Genomic DNA, 8,856 nt, shown 5'->3' with positions numbered 1-8,856 from the left:
TCCAGACATTTTTTTTCAAAATTTCAATATCAAATACTTTATGAGTAACAATTACGTACCTTACTGTGATTGTTTAAATTAAAATGGTCCAAAAGAAACACAAGTAGGATCTTAGCACATTTCTCAAGCAAGAATTTAGCTAGGATTGTCTGGGAGTGGTTTGAGTAGGGAGGCGAAAACAGATCATTAGCTGTTATTGGCAGAGAGGTTTACAACTGTCTGTCTTATTGGTCTATCGACTAATCTGTCACCATGGAAGGCCAAAACTCCATCCCACCAAAACAGGCTGAAATGTTTTTTATTTTTTTTCTCCAAACAGCTCTTACACTAAAAGGGCATTATCATCATATTCACAATTTCCCAGTATTATTACAACCTCATAGTGTGGAATATATAAATAAAACACAGGAATATCACATTTTTGTCTGCACTGGGCCTTTAAAACTGCAACATTTTCTCTACGCCCCATGGCAAAATGAGTAGAAACGCAGGAAATTAATTTTAAAACTAAAATGTCTCTCCCCCGATTAAGAGGGGGGGGCACTAAAATGTTCTGTCATGAGGTGGGGGGCCCCCCAATCAAATCCCTGGTAGGGCCCCGAAAAAGGCTAGAGCCGGCCCTGCTTTAATTCTTCCTGTTTTCCTGTGGCACATTTTTCCAGAACCATCTTGGTGAACTTTCACACTCTGATAATCCTGCTAAAGAAAGCATTTACTGTTTTGTCTGTCTCCGTCTCTGCCTTTAGTGTTGACCGGGTATTCTTGGCTAACTGACACAAACAGACTTCTGTAACTGCAGTAGGTTTGGTATCCGCTAAGTCAACAGGCTCCGGACCCACCCTACGATGGGACAACCAAATTATGTAAAGTTGCTGTCTGGCCAAAATAAACTCAGCTGCTCCCAGAATGCTCAGAGGATGTCCCAAATGGCACCCTATTCCCCATTGTAGTGCGCTAAAATAAATACAAATTAAATGATTGTTTGTTTTTTACTTTATTTTTTATCATCTAAGGCCAGGCAACACATTTTATCAGGGTCTTTGCTTTGCTTTGCTCTGGAGGAATTGGCAGTTACAGGTGTTCAGGAGAAACAGGTGTTCAGGAGAAAAGGTGTTCAGGAGAAACAGGTGTTCAGGAGAAACAGGAAAAAGTTTCCTCACATCTCCAGTCAGATGCAAATGTCTTTAATTGTGGTTGAGATTTCGATCAGTCGACTTTCATCAGAGCATATCTCCAATAAACAATAGTGGGATTACCAACAGTGAGATTACCTGGATATATGCTCTGAGATTACCTGGATATATGCTCTGAGATTACCTGGATATATGCTCTGAGATTACCTGGATATATGCTCTGAGATTACCTGGATATATGCTCTGAGATTACCTGGATATATGCTCTGAGATTACCTGGATATATGCTCTGAGATAACCTGGATATATGCTCTGACGAAGGTCGACTGACCGAAAACTCAATGAACGTCTTATTAAACACAATTCAATGAATGTGGATCTGACTGGAGACTTTTTCCTGTTTCTCCAGTTTAGCCTTTTGCCTCCTGAACCTTCACAATTCAGCTCTGGGTGTGTGGTCGATTCTTCCTATTATCTACAAGTTACAGATGTTAAAGAACCCACCCGGCCTCCCCCTGCCGTACTCAGCAGCACCACATTGTTCAAAAATACTGGGGAAAAGGGAGCACATTTTGATAAAGCCTCAGTCTACTCTCAGGCCTTCCGTCTGGCAGGCTGAGATGGTGCAGGTGGAATACAGACTGATACATAGTTCTTAATGGAGATATAATCTAATGTACTCTGTACAGGTATTCCTATGGAGCATGACCCCACTAGGAGATATAATCTAATGTACTCTGTACCGGTCTTCCTGTGGAGCATGACCCCACTAGGAGATATAATCTAATGTACTCTGTACAGGTCTTCCTGTGGAGCATGACCCCACTAGGATATATAATCTAATGTACTCTGTACAGGTCTTCCTGTGGAGCATGACCCCACTAGGAGATATAATCTAATGTACTCTGTACCGGTCTTCCTGTGGAGCATGACCCCACTAGGAGATATAATCTAATGTACTCTGTACAGGTCTTCCTGTGGAGCATGACCCCACTAGGAGATATAATCTAATGTACTCTGTACAGGTCTTCCTGTGGAGCATGACCCCACTAGGAGATATAATCTAATGTACTCTGTACCGGTCTTCCTGTGGAGCATGACCCCACTAGGAGATATAATCTAATGTACTCTGTACAGGTCTTCCTGTGGAGCATGACCCCACTAGGAGATATAATCTAATGTACTCTGTACAGGTCTTCCTGTGGAGCATGACCCCACTAGGAGATATAATCTAATGTACTCTGTACCGGTCTTCCTGTGGAGCATGACCCCACTAGGAGATATAATCTAATGTACTCTGTACAGGTCTTCCTGTGGAGCATGACCCCACTAGGAGATATAATCTAATGTACTCTGTACAGGTCTTCCTGTGGAGCATGACCCCACTAGGAGATATAATCTAATGTACTCTGTACAGGTCTTCCTGTGGAGCATGACCCCACTAGGAGATATAATCTAATGTACTCTGTACAGGTCTTCCTGTGGAGCATGACCCCACTAGGAGATATAATCTAATGTACTCTGTACAGGTCTTCCTGTGGAGCATGACACCTGGAGATACGGCAAAAAAAAAATTATATATATATAAATATATATATATATATATATATATATATCAATTTCATGTAACCACTAGTTAATGTAACCACATGTTAATGTAACCACATGTTAATGTAACCACATGGTAATGTAACCACATGGTAATGTAACCACAGGTTAATGTAACCACATGGTAATGTAACCACATGTTAATGTAACCACATGGTAATGTAACCACTAGTTAATGTAACCACATGGTAATGTAACCACATGTTAATGTAACCACATGGTAATGTAACCACTAGTTAATGTAACCACATGTTAATGTAACCACATGTTAATGTAACCACATGGTAATGTAACCACATGGTAATGTAACCACATGGTAATGTAACCACAGGTTAATGTAACCACTAGTTAATGTAACCAAGCGTTAATGTAACCAAGCGTTAATGTAACCACAGGTTAATGTGACCACAGGTTAATGTAACCACAGGTTAATGTAACCACAGATTAATGTAACCACATGTTAATGTAACCACATGTTAATGTAACCACAGATTAATGTAACAATATGTTAATGTAACCACAGATTAATGTAACAATATGTTAATGTAACCACAGATTAATGTAACCACAGGTTAATGTAACCATGAGTTAATGTAACCACATGTTAATGTAACCACAGGTTAATGTAACCACAGGTTAATGTAACCACAGATTAATGTAACCATGAGTTAATGTAACTACAAGTTAATGTAACCACATGTTAATGTAACCACAAGGTAATGTAACCATGAGTCAATGTAACTACAAGTTAATGTAACAACAAGTTAATGTAACCACAAGTTAATGTAACCACATGGTAATGTAACCACTAGTTAATGTAACCACTAGTTAATGTAACCAAGCGTTAATGTAACCAAGCGTTAATGTAACCACAGGTTAATGTGACCACAGGTTAATGTAACCACAGGTTAATGTAACCACAGATTAATGTAACCACATGTTAATGTAACCACATGTTAATGTAACCACAGATTAATGTAACAATATGTTAATGTAACCACAGATTAATGTAACAATATGTTAATGTAACCACAGATTAATGTAACCACAGGTTAATGTAACCATGAGTTAATGTAACCACATGTTAATGTAACCACAGGTTAATGTAACCACAGGTTAATGTAACCATGAGTTAATGTAACCATGAGATAATGGCCTGTAAACCAAAAGTTAATGTAACCACAAGTTAATGTAACCATGAGTTAATGTAACCATGAGTTCCTGGGCCAGGAACCAGTACACACAGACATTACTAGTAGCTGTGGGCCAGGAACCAGTACACACAGACATTACTAGTAGCTGTGGGCCAGGAACCAGTACACACAGACATTTCTGTTCACCTAATAATCACCCAGTTTGTTCGGTCAGTGAGCCAGTCAGCCAGTCAGCCAGTCAGCCAGTCAGCCAGTCAGTCAGCAATTCCGCCAGTCAGCCAGTCAGCCTGCCAGTCAGTCAGCCATTCCACCAGTCAGCCAGTCAGCCTGCCAGTCAGCCAGTCAGCCTGCCAGTCAGTCAGCCATTCCGCCAGTCAGTCAGCCAGTCAGCCAGTCATCAACTATTAGGCGAGTGGGGGCTCCATATGTTCCCAATTACAACCCCAGTAAGCAGTCAGCCAGCCAGCCAGCCAGTCAGTCAGCCACTCAGCCTGCCAGTCAGTCAGCCAGTCAGTCAGCCATTCCGCCAGTAAGCCAGTCAGTCAGTCAGCTAGCCAGTCAGCCAGTCAGTCAGTCAGCTAGCCAGTCAGTCAGCCAGTCAGCCTGCCAACCAGCCAGTCAGTCAGTCAGTCAGTCAGTCAGTCAGTCAGTCAGTCATTCTACCACCAGTCAGTCAGTCAGTCAGCTAGCCAGTCAGCCAGCCAGCCAGCCAGCCAGTCAGCCAGTCAGCCTGCCAGCCCGCCAGCCTGCCAGCCAGTCAGTCAGCCAGTCAGTCAGCCAGTCAACCTGCCAGTCAGTCAGCCAGTCAGTCAGCCATTCCGCCAGTCAGCCAGTCAGTCAGCCAGTCAGTCAGTCAGTCAGCTAGCCAGTCAGTCAGCCAGTCAGCCTGCCAACCAGCCAGTCAGCCAGTCATTCTACCACCAGTCAGTCAGCCAGTCAGCCAGCCAGCCAGCCAGCCAGGCAGCCAGCCAGTCAGCCAGCCAGCCAGTCTGTACCTCCATATGCTCCCACTTACAACCCTAGCAGGAACGTGTCATTGAGGGCTGAGCTCGGTCGAAACACACCGATCAGAAGGAAACGATGTGTTGCATGCTGGGAGATTGTTAGTCAGACATTATTTTAGCTGTCTGCAACTTAAAATAGATTTTTTTTTTTTGTGGGCCTCGAAAGCTTCCTTCCACGATTGGTTAAACAGAGCCGTGCCATAATCCGTGACCACAGAGGGGGCTGGGATGTTGATTACCCTAACCAACCCATACAGACCTCAACCTTGGAATTCAACATGACATCACCAGGCAGCATCTGCCCAGGCTATAACTTCTGAGGTCTCTCTGCAGGCTAATCGTCGGGCGCCCGAGACCCAGACCAAACCAGTCTCTAATTTATTTCTTCCAGAGCGGAAAAACAATTAAAAAACAGAGAAGGGACATCCAACTGGCCATGTGATATATTCCTGTCAGTCGTAATGATGGTAGTCATTCCTGTGTGGATCACAGACCTGTGTTACCAAAGCAACGTTAGCACCAATAGCTGTTAGGCTAATAGCTAAGAGAAACACAGTGGTACGACCAGGGTATCGGGAACCTATTGGGTGGGTCAGATGGTCAATAACATGTCATAGACATTATAACCCAGCCGGGATCCATGTAAAAAAGGGAAACTGAATGAGTGAATCGTTGTAATTGCATGAGTCAACGGAACAACTACTGAAGGCCTGTAAACCAAACCTACGGCTACTCATCAAACTCACATACGTCATCAGCAGAAGGATGTTTCTCTCCACCTCCACGTCTAACTGAGTCCGCTAGCTAAGTTACACAGCAACCAAAACTCCAAAGAGTAAGATTAAGAGCTTTTCCTCCATGATTAGCTTTAATAACAGAATTCACTGAGTTTATCTAAGACAAACTCTCTAGACACTACAGACTCTCACAACCTCAATCCAAATATTGTGACTCTGGTCCAGCCACAGTGTATTTGGTCCAGCCACAGCGTCTTTCGTCCAGCCACAGTGTATTTGGTCCAGCCACAGTGTCTCTCGTCCAGCCACAGTGTATTTGGTCCAGCCACAGTGTATTTAGTCCAGCCACAGCGTATTTGGTCCAGCCACAGCGTCTCTGGTCCAGCCACAGCGTCTCTGGTCCAGCCACAGTGTATTTAGTCCAGCCACAGTGTATTTAGTCCAGCCACAGTGCATTTAGTCCAGCCACAGTGTATTTAGTCCAGCCACAGTGTCTCTGGTCCAGCCACAGTGTATTTAGTCCAGCCACAGTGTCTTTGGTCTAGCCACATTGTACTTAGTCCAGCCACAGTGTATTTGGTCCAGTCACAGTGACTCTGGTCCAGCCACAGTGTATTTAGTCCAGCCACAGTGTATTTGGTCCAGCCACAGTGTATTTGGTCCAGCCACAGTGTCTCTGGTCCAGCCACAGTGTATGTAGTCCAGCCACAGTGTATTTGGTCCAGCCACAGTGACTCTGGTCCAGCCACAGTGTATTTAGTCCAGCCACAGTGTCTCTGGTCCAGCCACAGTGTATTTAGTCCAGCCACAGTGTATTTGGTCCAGCCACAGTGTATTTGGTCCAGCCACAGTGTCTCTGGTCCAGCCACAGTGTATGTAGTCCAGCCACAGTGTATTTAGTCCAGCCACAGTGACTCTGGTCCAGCCACAGTGTATTTAGTCCAGCCACAGTGTCTCTGGTCCAGCCACAGTGTATTTAGTCCTACAGAAATGTTCTTTAATTCCTGGGTCTAATGAAATGTACAGTAATTATTGCTAACAAAGTGTTATGAAATCTTGAGTACTGATACTTACTGCCAGATTCTAATAAAATATACAGTATTGATCCTTACTGCAAGAGTCTACAGTAATGAGTAAACAGCTGCTTCCTCTAATCCACCTTCAATCTATTTATTTATTATTATTTAACCTTTATTTAACTATGCTAGTCAGTTTAGAACAAATTCTTATTTATAATGACGGCCTACCCCGGCCAAACCCCGGACGACGCTGGGCCAACTGTGCGCCGCTCTATGGGACTCCCAATCACGTCCGGATGTGATACAGCCTGGAGTCGAACCAGGGACTGTAGTGAAGCCTCTAACACTGAGATGGAGTGCCTTAGACCACTGCACCAATCGGGAGCTCACTCTAACTGGACCAGAGACACTGTGGCTGAACCGGAGACGCTGTGGCTGGACCGGAGACGCTGTGGCTGGACCGGAGACGCTGTGGCTGGAACGGAGACGCTGTGGCTGGAACGGAGACGCTGTGGCTGGACCGGAGACGCTGTGGCTGGACCGGAGACGCTGTGGCTGGACCGGAGACGCTGTGGCTGGACCGGAGACACTGTGGCTGGACCGGAGACATTGTGGCTGGACCGGAGACACTGTATCTGGACCAGAGAGGATGTGGCTGGACCAGAGACGCTGTGGCTGGACCGGAGACGCTGTGGCTGGACCGGAGACGCTGTGGCTGGACCGGAGACGCTGTGGCTGGACCGGAGACGCTGTGGCTGGACCGGAGACGCTGTGGCTGGACCGGAGACACTGTGGCTGGACCGGAGACACTATGGCTGGACCGGAGACACTGTATCTGGACCAGAGATGATGTGGCTGGACCGGAGACACTGTGGCTGGACCGGAGACGCTGTGGCTGGACCGTAGACGCTGTGGCTGGACCGGAGAAGCTGTGGCTTGACCGGAGACGCTGTGGCTGGACCGGAGACACTGTGGCTGGACCGGAGACGCTGTGGCTGGACCGGAGACACTGTGGCTGGACCAGAGACATTGTATCTGGACCAGAGATGATGTGGCTGGACCGGAGACACTGTGGCTGGACCGGAGACGCTGTGGCTGGACCGGAGACGCTGTGGCTGGACCGGAGACGCTGTGGCTGGACCGGAGACGCTGTGGCTGGACCGGAGACGCTGTGGCTGGACCGGAGACGCTGTGGCTGGACCGGAGACGCTGTGGCTGGACCGGAGACGCTGTGGCTGGACCGGAGACACTGTATCTGGACCAGAGATGATGTGGCTGGACCGGAGACACTGTGGCTGGACCAGAGACGCTGTGGCTGGACCGGAGACGCTGTGGCTGGACCGGAGACGCTGTGGCTGGACCGGAGACACTGTGGCTGGACTAAATACACTGTGGCTGGACCGGAGACGCTGTGGCTGGACCGGAGACGCTGTGGCTGGACCGGAGACGCTGTGGCTGGACCGGAGACGCTGTGGCTGGACCGGAGACGCTGTGGCTGGACCGGAGACGCTGTGGCTGGACCGGAGACACTGTGGCTGGACTAAATACACTGTGGCTGGACCGGAGACGCTGTGGCTGGACAGGAGACGCTGTGGCTGGACCGGAGACGCTGTGGCTGGACCGGAGACGCTGTGGCTGGACCGGAGACACTGTGGCTGGACCGGAGACGCTGTGGCTGGATTAAATCATTCCAAGCCACACTAAAAATCTTTAAGCCACACTAAACCACTCCAAGCCACACTAAACCACTCCAAGCCACACTAAACCACTCTAACCCAGACTAAATCACTCCAAGCCACACTAAATCACTCCAAGCCACACTAAATCACTCCAAGCCACACTCAATCCTTTTAACCCATACTAAATCACTCTAACCCACACTAAATCACTCCAAGCCACACTAAATCACTCCAAGCCACACTCAATCCCTTTAACCCATACTAAATCACTCTAACCCAGACTAAATCAATCCAAGCCACACTAAATCACTCCAACCAACACTAAATCACCAACTCACACTAAATCACTCCAACACACACTGAATCACTCCAACCCACACTAAATCACTCCAAGCCACACTAAATCACTCCAACCAACACTAAATCACTCCAAGCCACACTAAATCACTCCAAGCCACACTAAATCACTCCAAGCCACACTAAATCACTCCAAGCCACACTAAATCACTCCAACCCACACTA

This window comes from Salvelinus namaycush, chromosome 33 (assembly GCF_016432855.1).
Source record: "Salvelinus namaycush isolate Seneca chromosome 33, SaNama_1.0, whole genome shotgun sequence".
Taxonomy (NCBI): Eukaryota; Metazoa; Chordata; class Actinopteri; order Salmoniformes; family Salmonidae; genus Salvelinus; species Salvelinus namaycush.
The sequence above is the reverse complement of the archived record's forward strand: the minus strand, read 5'-3'. Positions refer to the sequence as shown.